Source organism: Protopterus annectens, chromosome 1.part0 (genome assembly GCF_019279795.1).
Source record: "Protopterus annectens isolate FY-2018-M chromosome 1.part0, PAN1.0, whole genome shotgun sequence".
Lineage (NCBI taxonomy): Eukaryota > Metazoa > Chordata > Ceratodontiformes > Protopteridae > Protopterus > Protopterus annectens.
The window spans coordinates 1,295,460,039-1,295,477,304 of NC_056725.1; the positions used below are offsets into that span (position 1 = coordinate 1,295,460,039).

A 17,266-nucleotide genomic window follows, 5' to 3' on the forward strand; every position below is an offset into this window, starting at 1 on the left:
ACATCCCAAAGTCATTCATAGCCTTGGATAATATCAGGAATCTCAAATTAAACCCCATCTTAAAGCAGAACATTAAGAGCTTTCAAGCCTTGATGAAAAACCTAAAACTGGATGGGGGTCTATTTTTACTTCAACCTATTCACTTAAATCCCAACATCAGAATAAATAATAAAATGATAGACTTAACTGACTATCCCCTAATCAAGTAGTCTACTGTCTGGGATATCTATAAACATAAAGAGGGTACTCTGCAAGAACTGTGGGATGCCCTAGGGGGTCAATAAAAAATACACCATCACTTTACGCCAGATTAGGGAGATCATTTCACCTATGATCAGAGACATAAATCCGAATTAAATAGACTAATAGACATTATGGAAAACTTAAATAATAGGAAGAAAAACATCTTCCAATACGTATAAACTTATTAGTGCCAGTAACTATGAAAACTCACTGCTATACTCCATCTAGTGGGATGACAGGGGAAGCACACTAACAGGAACAGAAACTCAAAGCATTAAACCACACGATAAACTTTGCTCCATTCAAAAAAGTGTTATATACGCAGCTAATGATTAACAATAATACTTATTACAACCCCATGATTTTGAATAAATTTGATTCTAAAGTCTCTCCAGCATGCTCCTGCTGCTCATTTCTGCAAGCAGACCTTCTACATGTGGTACAGTTCTGCAAATATGCACAAAATCTGTGGTGCTCTCTTAGGGTACGATTAGAAAAAATGGGATAACATAAATCAACCCTTTCCGGGAATTAGCTATGCTTCACATTACTGACCTAAAATTTTCCAAAATGGAACTTCATATCTTAATTACTTTGTGCTTACTAATTAAATTATATATAAAAAATGGTTAGATCATACTAAACTTTCATGGAAGGGTTTTAGAGATACAGCAGCAACATACATATCCTCTCAAAAACTTATAGTCATGAATGTAAAAAAACAAATTTAATACCAGAAATACTGGAAATTACTTTTTGAATATATTTTAGATACCTAACAAAGATATGCTTTGCTCTTTTAACTGTGATAACCTGCAAAGAATTAGAATTATAGAAACCCATTACTATTACTTAATACCTGAACTACCAATGTTACACCCAAGATGCATAAAACAAGACTAAATTCATATGTTTGATCTCTCAATTTCCCTCTTTTTGCCTTAGTAGCACTTATGTAGATATTGTAATTAGTTGTTTGATGTAGTGTAGATGCATTTAATCATTTTTTAATTGAATTTTATGTATTGCCATTATTGCATTATTTCTTTCATGTTTGTTGATCTAAGTTTGTACTTGGGGCACATGAAAATAAGAATTGCTATTTGAAAAAAAATGTAATCACAGTGCACTCTGCTGGAAGAAAGCTGATAAGTCAAGCATTGTATGACTGATCTCAAGGCTCGGAGACATAATGTCTGGACTGAGGAATTCCTTCTATTGCTTTGAGACCAGAGTTAATTGCTATATTTTGCATATATAATGTCTTTTATTGCTGTAGTTTCCTGGCCAGGTGCAAGGACAAAGAAATGTTAAAACTCTTAAGTTTCTGTTAGCCTGGGAACCAGAGAAGAATAATGTAATGTAAAATGAGTCAGCAGTGATGTATTATTTTTAAGACTTTCTCGGAGAGAGAGAGAATCAGGGCATTTTGCATTTCTCTTCAGAACTGACCACTCACCAGTACTCTGCCTTTGCTCTGTACGTAAGTAGGAGCTTAGACTTTAGTGTCTCTCTCAGAAATAGATAGCAAATAATAAGTCTAGTCTAGCTGTTTTTTATATTTATGTCAGACTATTCTACAGTATTATTTTAAGCATTTTCTGGTGATCTCTGACTCTTGACTAGCACTGTGTCGAATTGAGGAGATTTGTATTGTGTCTTTATTATTTATTATTAAATAGTTTTAAACCTTTCAACTGTGGCTGTTTTGTGTAGAGATAATTTAAGGTGCTACTGTACAAAGCCACTCCAAAACTCTTGTTGTTCAGTCAAACTTACTGTTTGGATAACAGTAATATTGCACAGTAAAATTGGATCCCCTTTGGTAAGGGCCTTATTAGTAGCCGATATTGGGGATCTGGTGGCAGTGGATTACTACCTTATAGCCTGGCAGGAAGGGGCACACCTAATGAATCTGTGCAAGGCTTCCCCTGGAGTGTCTGTGTGGTTGTATATAAACCATATCTCAAAGTGTGTGTGTGTGTGTGTGTGTGTGTGTGTGTGTGTGTGTGTGTGTGTGTGTGTGAGCTATTTGGGAAGGGACACGAAGCACTGGTTGGACAGAGAGAGTCCTGGGAGCACTTGGCTTGGAACCCTGGCTAAGCACTCCACTGTATAGTTCTGCCAGTGTGGAATCTTATTGGGAATCTGGAGAAAAAGGGAGAAAACAGTCCCAGACTGATTGTGATTTCTGTATGCCCTTCAGGGAAATTGTACTTTACAGTGTGTGTATTTGTTGTCCTTTCTAATGTGCATGCCCCTCATTAGTGCTAGTGGTGAGGATTGAGGCTCCTTGATTACTGGGCCAGTGCACGGGCATCACATATTAATTGGTTGGCAGTGGTGGGATATCCACACCACAATATTAATGGTTTGTCACATATTAATTGGCTTGTAGTGATGTGGATAGTGAATTCCTGTAGCTTGTGTACAGTGATCACTGAAGGTGTTTTTGTACTATAAATCACCAAGTAGTGAATATTCAGAGTTCAGATCATAATTGTTGCATTTCTTTTGTTAGCTTAGTTAGTCAGGGAGAGCAGGCAAGCATGTCAGCAGAGGGGTATGGCAAGCTGACAAGGAGACAGTTGGCTGAGATATACCAGGCTAAGGGATTGGTGCATGGAAGCTTGGCTAAGGCAGACATGATTGCAGCTTTAGTCACAGCTGCATCAGAAATCAGCAGTCAGGAGGACAATCAGACTGGCCGTGGAGATGTACAACACTCAGAGAATGGAGAGCTCAACCTTTCTGCAGAGAACTTAAAAATCCATCTGGAGTTAATGAGACTTGAGTTTGAGGCCAGGCATTTGGAAACAGAAGCAGCAGAGAGACTGAGATGTCTAAGAGGCTGAGGAGAATGAGAAACTTATATGCATGGAAGCTGAGGAGAAAAGAGGCAGAGGCAGCATGAAAAGGAGATGCTGACTCTTTGCCAGAGTGATGGAGGTAATGAGGAAGGGAGTAACCAGACCCCAGAAGCACAAAAGGTCAGTAAATGTCTTCCACAGTTTACAGAGGAGGATCATTTTAATAACAAACAACAAGAACAAGTTCCACCAGGATTTATTTAAAAGCACAAAATCTTTCTCTCTGACGTCTCGGCCAAAAGCCTTCAAGGAGAATAAAACACTTGCATGCAGCAGCAGCTTATATACATGGCAAATGAGATAATTACATAATTAATCAATTAGTACAACAATTCAACAAACTAATGTTCTCCAGTTGAGCTCTTCATTCAGCCCAAAAGGAAACATGGTTTTAAATTTTAAAATATATACAGTTTCTTTCTGCACTAATCTAGTTTTGACATCAATATCATTGTACATAGAAACACAAACTTGTTCTAAAATAGTTCCTTTCAAGCCCTCATTACATTTATCATGTGCTTCCAAAAATGTGCTGCAACTGGGCTGTCTTCTTTACCATTTTGATGTCTCTTAAATGCTCCAAAACCTTATTTTAAAAGGCCTCTTTGCTTCCCGATGTAAAATTTGTTACATGGGCACTTTAGAGCATAAATGACACCCTCAGAATTGCAACTAAATGTACCCCAACTATCAAATTTAACATTATTAATAGAATTAAAATTGGATACAATATGTTTACAAACCTTACATCTCCCACAGGGAAAAGTCCCAATTTTAGCAGGTTCCATGTATATTTGTGATGCAGGCATCTTAATCTTAGATCTTACAAGAAAATCTTTTATATTCTTGCCTTTACGGTAAGAAAACTTCATATTTACATCAAGCCATTGTTGAACATTTCTAAGTGAACAAAAATAAAGCCAATATTGGCTGACAATATCAAGGAACTGTTTTGTAAAACTACCATAAGTAGTAACAAAATAAATATTTTCTTTAGTAGAACCTGAGCTGTCATGTTGTATTGTATTACACCCCTTTTGTTGAATAGATTTTATATATCTGGGTTTAACACCTGTACACAATCTTAAGAAGCTCTTATCCAAAATATTTGTGCCATAGCCTCTAGTAGAAAAAGATTGCACCAAAAGGCACATTTCTTCATGAAATACATCAGATCTATTACATAACTTGGAAATACGTAGCATTTAGCAGGTAGAGTCTCAATAACATGTAAAGGATGGCCACTATTTGCATGTAAATACTGGCAAGTCCCTTCAAATTTTTTATTAGGACGGGTAATGATATTCTCACCATCTGAAATATCCAATACTATATCTAAAAAAGGGATAGTGTGACCAATATTAAGGCCATGGAGGATCATTTTAATAGCTACAATGTGCTACTTTAGATGAGTTGGGGAAGAAGGGACACCTATACATAGCAAACAGGGCATCCCTGCACAGGAAAGGTACCCCCAGAACTGCTCATTGGTCTAAAGGAACCCATGGTGGGCAGCCCATACTGCCCCAACAGAATTTGCCAGTATTAGTGGAAGCCACTAGTCCAGGTACACATCCAGGACCTAGGGTTAAATGTTTTGAATGCAACCAGTGCGGCCATGTGGCTTCTAGCCATAGCCCATGATATTTCCTTTGCAGGTCATATGGGCATAAAACATACAAAGAGACATGTTATGGAGAAATTCTATTCTCCTGGAATTTCCAGACATGTAACAGGGTACTGCAGGAACTGTGAGTAGTGCCGAAAGTTAGACAAGGCAGGAGACAAGGTGAGAGCTCCTTTGATGCCTTTGCCTGTGACTGAGGAGCCATTTCAGAGGGTAGCTAGGGGTATTCAGGGGCCTCTGAGTACCCCAAGTTCCACAGGGAAAAAGTATATCCTAGTGGTAGTAGATTATGCTACAATATACTATGAGGCAGTGGCTTTGTCCTCCATTGAGGTGGAAAAGGTGGCAAATGCTTTGTTAGAGGTTTTCAGCAGGGTGGGTTTCCCAAAAGAAATCCTGACTGACAGAGGTTCCCAATTTCATGTCAGACCTGCCGGCTTGTCTCTCGAAGTACTGTGGGGTGAAGCACCTGAAGACCACTCCCTACCATCCCAGACTAATGGTCATGTTGAGATGTTAAATTCTACAATCAAGTCCATGCTATGGGCATTTGCATACCAGTTTAATGGGGAGTGAGACAAATATTTGCCTCATCTGTTGTTTGCTTACAGAGAGGTTCCCCAGGAATCCACATTGTTTTCACCCTTTGAGTTGGTGTATGGGCATAGGGTGAGGGGCCCTCTAGATTTAATTTGTGATGAGTGGGAAGGTGAGTGTGAATCTCACAAGGAGTCTATTGTGGCATATGTCCTAAACCTCAGGACAAGGCTGAGGGAATTCATGGGTTTGGCCCAGGAAAACCTAGCAGAAGCTCAACAACAGAACAAGGTCTGGTATGACAGGAATGTTTGAGCTAGAGATTATGCTGTAGGGCAGCAGGTAATGGTTCTCATTCCTGTCAGACACAACAAGCTGCAAGCAGCTTGGGAGGGACCCTACATGGTGGTAAGGAAGGTAAGTGATGTTAACTACATGGTAGAACTACTAGGCAGGAGGCAGGGGCACAAACTGTACTATGTTAACATGATGAAACCATACCATGATAGGGAGACCCTTCTGCTGAGTATATGCAGTGGATAGCAGGCGGAGTCTAAGTGAGATCTGCTGAATGATATCCTCAGTAAGGCTCAGACTGACACCTCAGTGGAAGGGGTAGCAATGTGCTATCTCCTACCTAGGTTCGAGAAATCTGAGGAGTGTTACAGGGGTTTGGGGACATGTTCACTGGGAAACCAGGGTGCACACACCTGGTGCAGCACCAGGTGGATACAGGACCCCAAAGGCCTTTTAGGCAGGCCCCTTATAGGGTGCCTGAGAGAGTCAAACAGACTCTGAGTGAGGAGATACAGGAGATGTTGGAACTAGGGACAATTCAAGAGTCCAACAGTCCTGGGCCTCCCCAGTGGTGCTGGTGCCAAAGAAGGATGGCAGCACCAGGTTCTGTGTGTACTACAGGAAATTAAATAGTCACACAGAGTCAGATGCTTACCCCATGCCTTGGACAGATAAGGCCCTAGAGCAGCTGGGTGGGGCTAAGTATCTTACCACCATTGATCTTACCAAGGGTTATTGGCAGGTGGCTTTGACTCCTAGACCTAGAGAGAGGTCAGCCTTTGTGACTCCTTTTAGCTTTTATGAGTTCACAAAGATGCCCTTTTGGATGAAAAATGCCCCAGCGACTTTCCAGAGGCTGGTAGATAATATCCTAGGAGGAGCAGGAGGGGTTGCTCTTGCTTACCTAGAGGATATTACCGTCTACAGCCATTCCTGGCAAGAGCACCTTAAGCATGTCAGGGGGGAGCTGAGCAGATTACAGAGGGAGGGTTGACTATTAAGCCTAGCAAATGTCAGGTGGGTATAGCAGAGGTCTCCTACCTGGAACATAGAGTGAGGAGTGGTAAGATCAGGCCAGAACCCGCCAAAGTGGAAGCCATTCAGGCATGGCCTGCACCTGTTACCAAAAAGCAGGTGAGGGCATTCTTAGGGAGAGCAGGATACCACAGAAAGTTAATCCACGGTTATAGTACCATAGCTGCTCACCTCACAGACCTGACAAGGAAGAACAGGCCAGATAAGGTAGTGTGGACCCCACCATGCATGTGACCAGGCATTCCAGAAGCCTAAAGAAGTTTTGGGAGGACCCCGTGTGTTAGCCAGTCCAGATTACAGCAAAGAATTTGTTGTGCAGGTGGATGCTTTGAACCATGGGGTGGGGGCTGTACTTAGCTAGATTTCTTCAGAGGGAAAACAGCACCCAGTAGTTTATCATAGTTGTAGGCTTCAGTCCAGGGAGGAATGTTATGCAGTTGTAGAAAGGGAATGCCTAGCCATAGTTTGGGCACTGCAGAAACTTCAGCCTTATCTGTATGGAAGAAAATTAACTGTAGTTACAGATCACAATCCCCTAACATAATTACACCAAGCCAGCCAGAACAATGCCAAGTTGATAAGATGGAACCTATGGTTACAAGCATATGATATGTCAGTGCAGCACCGCAGTGTGGTTAGCAACACCAATGTAGATGGGCTCTCAAGACAGGGAATGTGGTAAATAGACCTAACTCACAATGTTTCTCAAGGGTCACTCTAAAAACTATCTTGAATTCTTCATGGGGGGGGGGGATATGTGAAGGCCGCCAGCCTAGCTAGATAGAATTTTGTAGATAATTCTATGTAATTGTAAATATGAATATAATCCACAAGCTTGTCTTCTTAAATGTAAGAAAACAGTGTTAAATGTTGAACTTGAAAAATGTAACCACAGTGCACTCTGCTGGAAGAAAGCTGATAAGTCAAGCATTGTATGACTGATCTCAAGGCTCGGAGACGTAATATCTGGACTGAAGAATTCCTTCTATTGTTTTGAAACCAGAGTTATTTGCTAGATTTTACATATATAATGTATTTTATTGCTGTAGTTTCCTGGCCAGCTGCAAGATAAAAAAATTGTTAAAACTCTTGAGTTTCTCCTAGCCTGGGAACCAGAGAAGAATGATGTAATCTAAAATGAGTCAGCAGTGATGTATTATTTTTAAGACTTTCTCAGAGATTGAGAGAGAGAGAGAGAGAGAATCAGGGCATTTTACATTTGTCTTCAGAAATGACCACTGACCAGTATTCTGCCTTTACTCTGTATGTAAGTAGGAGCTTAGACTTTAGTGTCTCTCTTAGAAATAGATAGAAAATAGTAAGTTTAGTCTAGCTGTTTTCTATATTTACATCAGACTATTCTACAGTATTATTTTAAGCATTTTCCTGTGACTAGCACTGTGTTGAACTGAGAAGATTTGTCTTGGTCTTTATTATTTATTATGAAATATTTTTAAACCTTTCAACTGTGGTTGTTTTGTTTAGAGATAATTTAAGCTCTAGAGTACATTGCATGTATATAGTGATACTGTACAAAGACACTCCAATAGTTTTGCTGTTCAGTCACACTTACTATTTGGATAAAAGTAATACTGCACAGTAAAATTGGACCCCCTTAGGTAAAGGCCTTATTAGTAGCTGATATTAGGATTCTGGTGGCAGTTGGTTACTACCTTATAGCCTGGCAGGAAGGGGCACAGCTAGTGAACCTGTGCTAGCCTTCCCCAGGAGTGTCTCTGTCATTGTATATAAACCATATCTCAAAGTGTGTGTGTGTGTGTGTGTGTGTGTGTGTGTGTGTGTGTGTGTGTGTGTGTGTGTGTGTGTGTGTGTGTGTGTGTGTGTCACAGACTTGAGCAGGGACACAAAGCACTGGTTGGACAGAGGGTGTGCTGGGAGTACTTGGCTGGGAGTACTTGACTTGGATCCCTGGCTAAGGACTCCACTCTATAGCTGTGCCACTGGGGAGTCTTACTGGGGATCTGGAGAGAAAGGGAGAAACCAGCCCCAGACTGACTGTGATCTCTGTGTGCCCCTAAGGGAAATTGTACTTTAAAGTGTGTGTATTTGTTATCCTTCCCAATATTCACACCCCTCACTGGTGTTAATGGTGAGGATTTAGGCTCCTTGATTACTGGGCCAGTGTACGGGCGTCACATATGAATTGGTTGGCAGTGGTGGGATATCCACACCACAATATTAATGGTTTGTTACATATTAATTGGCTTGTTGTGGTGTGGATAGTGAATTCTTGTAGCTTGTGTACAATAATCACTGAAGGTGTTTTGTACTCTAAATCAGCCGCACAGTGAATATTCAGAGTTCAGATCACAATTGTTTTATTTCTTTTGTTAGCTTAGTCAGGGAGAGCAGGAAGCATGTCAGCAGAGGAATATGTCAAGCTGACAAGGAGCCAGTTGGCTGAGATGTGCCAGGCTAAGGGATTGGTGCATGGAAACCTGATTAAGGCAGACATGATTGCAGCTTTGGTCACAGCTGCATCAGAAAACAGCAATCAGGGGGATGATCAGATTGGCTGTAGAGATGTACAACACTCAGAGAATGGACAGCTCAACCTTTCTGCAGAGGATTAAAAAATCCATCTGGTGTCTAAAGAGACTTGAGTTGGAGGCCAGGCATTTGGAAATTGAAGCACCAGGGAGACTGAGATGTGTTGAGGCTGAGGAGAATGAGAAACTGCTACACCTGGAAGCTGAGGAGATGGAGAGCAGAGGCAGCATGAAAAGGAGATGCTGACTGTTCGCCAGAGTCATGGAGGTAATGGGGAAGGGAGTAACTGGACCCCAGATGCATAAAAGGTCAGTAAATTTCTTCCACAACTTACAGAGGGGGATAATTTTGATAGTTTCATTCATATGTTTGGGAGGGTATGTAAACAGTATGATGTTAACCAAAGGCTCTGGCTATAGTTTCTGACCCCCTTACTCTATTTTAAAGCTGTAACTGTGTTGTCTAAATTTTCTGATCGTGAATTTATTGATTATACTGATGTTAAGAATTGTCTGTTAGATTTTTTTAAGCTAACACCTGAAGCTTATAGGAAAAAATGTCATGAGCATAGATGTAAGTCAGAAGAAAGTACATGTGAATATGTTGCTGAAATGAGCACTTGTTTTCATAGGTGGGTAAGTGGATGTTAGGTCACCACTTTTGAAGGGCTGAGAGACATTTTGGTGAGGGAACAAGCCCTTAGAACTTTGCCTGAGGATATGAGGATCTGGTTAGTTGATAAACAATGTGCTACTTCAGATGATAGACAATGTGCTACTTCAGATGAGTTGGAGAAGAAGTGAGACCTATACCTAGCAAACAGTGAATGCCTGCACAGGAAAGGGACCCACAGTAGTACTCATGGGTCTAAAGGAACCCATGGTGGGCAGCCCAGACTGCCCCAACAGAATCTGCCAGTAGTAGGGGAAGCCACTAGTCCAGGTACATGTCCAGGACCTAGGAGTAAATGTTTTGAATGCAACCAGTGGGGCCATGTGGCATATAGATGCCCACGGAGGCAAGGTGGGGAACAAAAGGTCAGAGAGCCAGTAAGTGGGAAAGACAAAGTGCCAACAGTAGGTTGTCATGAGACAACAAGGGTACCAAACTACCACAAGAGGTTATATCCTATCATAGTGAATGGCAAAGAGGACACTGCTAAGACAGACACAGCCTATGACATAACCATTGTGAAGCCTGCAATGGTTACAGAGGGGCACTACTTGCCTGGGCAGTCTACTCCAGTCAGAGCATTAGGAGTGACCCCATTCCTAATACCTTTGGCTAGGGTTCACCTTGACTGGGTGGGTGGAAAGGGAAGCCAGCAAGTAAGTGTATTTGAGGGTATCTCTGCAGATGTCCTGATAGGGAATAATTTTGATAAGGCAGTACCATATGTTTGTGCAGTTACATGCAATCGGACTTGGAGGCAAGCATGTGGGTCTGGTAGCTTGGGAGAGACCCAGACTGACTGCGTATTTGCAGCCAGGACTGCAGAGGTGGTTACGTCAGGGAGAGAGCTACTATGTAGCAGTGAGACTGAAGGCGAGCCACAACCACTTGTGGGTACTGATGTTCACTTGGACAGAGTGACTGCAAAGGTGGAGGTGAGTAATAGAACCCAGGTTGGCAGTGAGGCACCACTGTTAGAGGATGCCAGACTTCCTGTGGAAGGGGAGCTGGGAACGGTTACAATGAGAGACTTGAGACAGGCTCAGCTCTCAAACCCTACATTACAAGGCCTGAGACAGGTAGCTAGTGAGGCAAGTAATTCTCAAGGGAAGGGGGAATCTGTATACTTGGACAAAAGGTTACTGTACAGAGAGCGGACCCCTGAGAGAGTGCTAGAAGGTGAAAGGATACAGCAGTTGGTAGTGCCTATAGCCAACCATCTGACACTTCTAGCAATAGCCTATGATATTCCCTTTACCAGTCATGTGTGCATAAAACATACAGAGAGATGTGTTATGCAGAATTTCTATTAGCTTGGAATTTCCAGAGATGAAACAGGGTACTGCAGGACCTGTGAACAGTGCCAAAAGGTAGGCAAGGCAGGAGACAAAGTGAGAGCTCCTTTGATGCCTTTGCCTGTGATTGAGGAGCCATTTCAGAGGGTAACTAGGGATTTTGTAGGGCCTCTGAGTACTCCAAGTTCCACAGAGAAAACGTATATGCTAGTGGTAGTAGATTTTGCTGCAATATACCCTAAGGCAGTGGCTTTGTCCTCCATTGAGGCGGAAAAGATGGCAAATGCTTTCTTAGAGGTTTTTAGCAGGGTAGGTTTCCCAAAGGAAATCCTGACTGACAGAGGTTCCAATTTCATGTCAGACCAGCTGGCTTGTCTGTTGAAGTACTGTGTGGTAAAGCACCTGAAGATCATCCCTTACCATCCCAGACTAATGGTCTTGTTGAGAGGTTAAACTCTACAGTCAAGTCCATGCTACAGGCATTTGCACACCAGTTTAAGAGGAAGTGGGACAAATATGTGCCTCATCTATTGTTTGCTTACAGGGAGGTACCCCAGGAATCCACAGGTTTTTCACCCCTATATATTTTAATAGTGGAAACTGGAATATAGAAAGTCAACTTCAGTCTGACAAACATCAGAAAAATAACTGAAATTAAGTTACTTTACTACTAGGCCATAAAAGATTGTATCTTTCAGTTTTCAGTGCAAGATATACTATGTCTGTTCTAGGAAACTTTCGGTATTGCTTTTGGAGTGAACTAATTACTAGTCTTGAAAGCATGAAGGATATGGGCATAGGGTGAGGGGACCTCTAGATTTAATTTGTGATGAGTGGGAGGGTGCATGTGAATCTCACAAAGTGTCTGCTGTGACATATGTCCTAAACCACAGGACAAGGCTCAGGGAACTCATGGGCTTGGCCCAGCAGAACCTAGCCCAAGCCCATCAACAGAAAAAGGTCTGGTATGACAGGAATGCTCGAGCAAGTGAGTATGCTGTAGGGCAGCAGGTAATGGTTCTCATTCCTGTCAGACACAACAAGCTGAAAGCAGCCTGGGAGGAACCCTACATGGTAGTAAGCAAAGTAAGTGATGTTAACTACATGGTAGAACTGCTAGGCGGGAGGTAGAGGCACAAATTGTACCATCTTAACATGATGAAACCTTACCATGATAGGAAGGCCCTTGTGCTGCTTATTTGCAGTGGATTGCAGAAGGAGTCTGAGGGAGATCTGGTGACTGATCTCCTCACTGAGGCTCAGACTGACATCTCAGTGGAAGGGGTAGCAATGTCCCAGCTGCTATCTCCTACACAGGTTCAAGAAATCTGAGCAGTGTTGCAGGAGTTTGGGGACATGCTCACTGGGAAACCAGGGTGTACCCACCTGGTGCAACACCAGGTAGATACAGGACCCCAAAGGCCTATTAGGCAGGCCTGTTATAGGGTGCCTGAGAGAGTAAAACAGACTCTGAGTGAGGAGATACAGAGATGTTGGAACTAGAGGTAATTCAAGAGTCCTACAGTCCCTGGGCCTCCCCAGTGGTACTGGTGCCAAAGAAGGATGGCAGCACCAGGTTCGGTATGTACAACAGGAAATTAAATAGTCAAACAGAGTGAGATGCTTACCCCATGCCTAGGATAGATAAGGCCCTACAGCAGCTGGGTGGGGCTAAGTAACCTACAACCATTGATCTTACCAAGGGTTACTGGCAGGTGCCTTTGACTCCCAGTGCTAGAGAAAGGTCAGCCTTTGAGACTCCTTTTGGCTTGTATGAGTTCACAAAGATGCCCTTTGGGATGAAAAATGCCCCATCGACTTTCCAGAGGCTGGTAGATCATATCCAAGTAGGAGCAGAAGGGTTTGCCCTTGCTTACCTAGATGATATTGCCATCTACAGCCATTCCTGGCAAGAGAATCTTCAGCATATCAGGGATGTGCTGGGCAGAGTACATAGGATGGGGTCGACCATTAAACCAAGCAAATGTCAGGTGGGTATGACGAAGATGTCCTACCTGGAACATAGAGTGGGGAGTGGTAAGATCAGGCCAGAACCTGCCAAAGTGAAAGCCATTCAGGCATGGCCTGCACCTGTTACCAAAAACAGGTGAGGGCATTCTTAGGGACAGCAGGGTACTACAGAAAGTTCATCCCCATTTATAGTACCATAGCTGCTTCCCTCACAGACCTGACAAGGAAGAACAGGCCAGATAAGGTAGTGTGGACCCCAGCATGTGACCAGGCACTCCAGAAGCTTAAAAATGCTTTAGGAGGACCCCCTGTGTTAGCCAGTCCAGATTACAGCAAAGAATTTGCTGTGCAGGTGGATGCTTCGAACCATGTGGTGGGGGCTGTACTTAGACAGACTTCTTCAGAGGTAGAAGAGCACCCAGTGGTTTATCTCAGTTGTAGGCTTCCATCCTGGCAGAAATGCTATGCAGCTGTAGAAAATGAATGTCTAGCCATAGTTTGGGCACTGCAGAAACTTCAGCCTTATCTGTATGGAAGAAAATCCACTGTAGTTACAAATCACAATCCCCTAACATGGTTACACCGAGCCAGCCAGAAAAATGCCAAGTTGCTATGATGGAGCCTAGGGTTGCAAGCATATGATATGTCAGTGCAGCACAAAAGTGTGGTTAGCAACGCCAATGCAGATGGGCTCTCAAGACATGGAATGTGGTAAGGTATACTCAGATAGACCTAACAGAGGGGAGTCTTACTGGAGATCTGGAGAGAAAGGGAGAAAACATCCCCAGACTGACTGGGATCTCTGTGTGCCCTTAAGGGAAATTGTACTTTACTTCATTTGTATGTGTTATCCTTCCCAATGTGAGTGCCCCTCCCTGGTGTTAGTGGTGAGGACTGAGGCTTCTTAATTACTGGGCCAGTGCACGGTTGGGCGTCACATCTGAAATGAGTTATAACTGGAGCTAGACACTTTGTGAACATTGTTCATAGGTTCATACTAGGCTATCTGCCCTAGGGCATTTATAAGCCTACCCAGAGTATGTTTGGCTTTCGCCACCCATTTTAAATTAATTTTGCTATGCCCTTTTTCAAGGTTAGTATACTGTGCCTCTGTCTAACAGTGACACAGAAGTGATACTCGGGGTAAACCTACGATCTCCCATCCACTCATCAAGATTCCTCTTGAAGAGAGTCAATGAGGGACTCTGCCTAACCTGGACTGGGATTTTATTCCAGAGTGAAGGGAGCCTCTGGGTTATGAATCTGTCCCTCCAGCATATCCTATTTATTTCAGTGCTGAGGTTCAAGTCTCTCGAGCGCATAGCTCGATGGGATTTGGATTTTTTGAGGTGCAGCATGTCCCTTAATTCCGGGTTGGACATGGCTTTATACGTCAGGCACAGATCACCTCTGAGCAGGCGGTATGCCACTGAGTAGAGCTGGAGTTTCATTAACTGGGCAGCATATGGCATCTGTTTGAGCCCTTTGATCCTCTTGGTGAGGTACTTTTGGGGTCTTTCCAGTTGCTGCAGGTGTTTGGTAAGGTACATCCCAAAAGGGGCATTGTACTCGATTATGGGCCTGATGAGGGATGAGTAAAGAGGCACGATGACCTCCCGAGATCTAGATGTGAATCCCTTCATGATTAGGTGGGCTATATAAAATGTTTTTCTAACCACTTTGGCCACGTGGTTGTCAAATGAGAGATTGCTATCAACTTGGGTCCCCAGGTCCCTAATTACTTCTTCTGTACTTAATGGATTACCACCTATGTGGTAATTTGTTGGCACTTTGTTTTTGCCAAAGGGGATGACTATACACTTTTTGGCATTTAGCTTGAGGCCATGGCTCTGGCACCAGTTGTCTGTTTCTATGAGGCCCTTTTGGAGGATGCTTGTGTCGGCTGGAGAGTCAATTATGGCGCCCAGTTTGCAGTCATCTGTGAACTTGGTCAGCCACAGTCCTTCCGTGTTTGCCTGTACCTCCGAGAAATATATGCCGAACAAGAGAGGTCCCAGGACTGAGCCATGTGGGATGCCACTTGTAACTGGTTTGGAGTCTGACATGGCTCCAGCAATTCTAACCATGTGGGATCTGTCCTTGAGCCAGTTTGCAACCCATCTAGTGACATAGGGGTTTATATTTAAGCTGCTGAGCTTATCTATAATGCCCGAGTGGGGTATTGTATCGAAGGCTTTTGCGAGGTCCAGGTAGGCTGTGTGGACCACCTTCCCTTCCTCAATGGCCTTGGTGATGGTTTCAAAGAAGTCGACCAGGTTTAAGAGGCAGGATCTGCCCTTAACAAAGCCGAACTGGGTAGGATCCAGTGTCTGTAGGTCCCCAATATCTTTATTTATGAGGTCCATGATGATCCTTTCCATAGTTTTGCAGACCAAGCTAGTCAAGCTTATGGGGCGATAGTTTCCAGGGTCCGTTGAGGCACCACCTTTGTGGAGAGGGACCACTGTTGCTGTACGCCACTCTTTGGGTACATATCCTGTAGTAAGGCTGAGATTGAACAGTAGTTTTATGTTTGGGTTTAGCTCTTCTTGGAGTTCATGTAGGATGCAGCCCGGGACACCGTCTGGTCCCATTGATGCTGTGTTTTTTGCTTTGGAGAGGGTGGCTCTTACCTGAGCATCTGAGACGTCAGGGGCAGCACCCTGCTGGGATAGATATTTGCCCTTTTGGTGGGGAGGGGGGGAAGAAGTTTGCGCTGAACCTGTCAGCTAGGATGATGGCAATGTCTGTGGGTTCTGTGTATTTTTTGTCATTTTGGACTAATTCTGAGCATATCTGGGAATTCCCACCCAGGTTCCTAACATAACTAAAGAAAGCCTTGTGATTATCCTTAGTGTCCTGTGCAATTTTTCTCTCGAAGCTGGCCTTAGGCGATTTTATGAGTGCCCGTAGTTTTTGCTAATACTGATCAGAGATGCCTTCCCTTTTTGGGATTTTGCTCTATCATGTAGTAGCTTCCTCCTTCTATTGTATAGTTTGTTTATGGCTGGGGTCCACCAGATGAGACGTCTGCCTTTGGAGGATTGGGTCTTGGTTTTATTTGGGATTGCATGATCCATGCATTCCTGAAGGTGTTCATAGAATGCATTTATAAAGGATTCTGCGGTCTGGGCCGTATTTTCCACAGGCCCAGGGGCTTTGAAGGATTCCACCTCAGTTTTGAGGAGTGTGAAATTTGCTTTAGAGAAGTTTTTCACTGTGGTTTTCTGGACAGGGGGTGGGGTCGGGATGTGAATATCCAGTTGGATTCGTTTATGGTCTGATCTTACCAGTGAGGGATACACTTCTGGTCTGGAGCATAGAGTCCCCATGTTGGTGATGATTAGGTCCAGTATGTTTTCCCCTCTTGTGGGAGTGGTAACAAGTTGTTCCATAGCATTTGAGTTTATGAATTCTAGGAACCTTTGGGCTAGGGTGTTGGAGCTAGAGTAATGCTCCCAGTCTATGTTTGGGTAGTTGAAGTCGCCCAATATAATGGTGTTTGGAGAGACCTTCATATTTTCCAGTGTTCTCAGGAAGGCCGAGTGGGATTCCTGGGATTGGGAGGGTGGTCTGTAGCAGGCTATAAACTGGAAGGCAGTTTTACTCACTGTTAGTTGCACATGGATAGTCTCTGATGCTTCGTGCTGTGCCACCAACCTGGAGGTGTGGGTATCTTTGATGAATATTGATACTCCCCTCCTTTGTGGTCCGGTCCAAGTTTTGGGGCCGAAAAGCATGGTATGAGGTATAACCTGTTAGTGCTGGTGTGCTCTCGGGAGCCCTGAACCAGGTTTCTGTTACTGCACAGATATCGATGTTCTCCATGCTAAGGAGAGTTTCGAGTTCGTGCATGTTGAGGTTCAGACTTCTGGCATTGAGTAGCATTACTCTTAGTTTCTTATCCCTTGTGATACCTATGGAGGTGGGTTTGTCTTTTGAGCCTTGCCTAAAAAAGGCACTGTGGGGGTAGCAAGAGCCTTTACTAATATCCGAAAGCCCAGGGGTGACAGGTCCAAGCCGTCCTTAGTGAAGCATCGTGGCTTGTCGAGCATATCTTCCCAGGCTGACAGGCATTGGATTCCCTTTGAATGACACCAATACTTAAGCCAATTGTTGAAATTGATCATCTTGTCTTCATATTGTGGCATCATTCTTGGTGAGGGTAAGATGCTACTCAAGGTCAGGGTCATACTGGCCTGGGCTAC

At 43.5% G+C, this 17,266-nt stretch overlaps 1 protein-coding gene across 1 annotated transcript in view; it reads left to right on the forward strand.

Moving 5' to 3' along the window:
- LOC122801321 (cytochrome P450 2D4-like) overlaps nt 1–17,266 on the forward strand; it is a 719,831-nt gene that overhangs the window by 206,872 nt on the left and 495,693 nt on the right. The gene's annotated exons all lie outside the window — the stretch shown is intronic.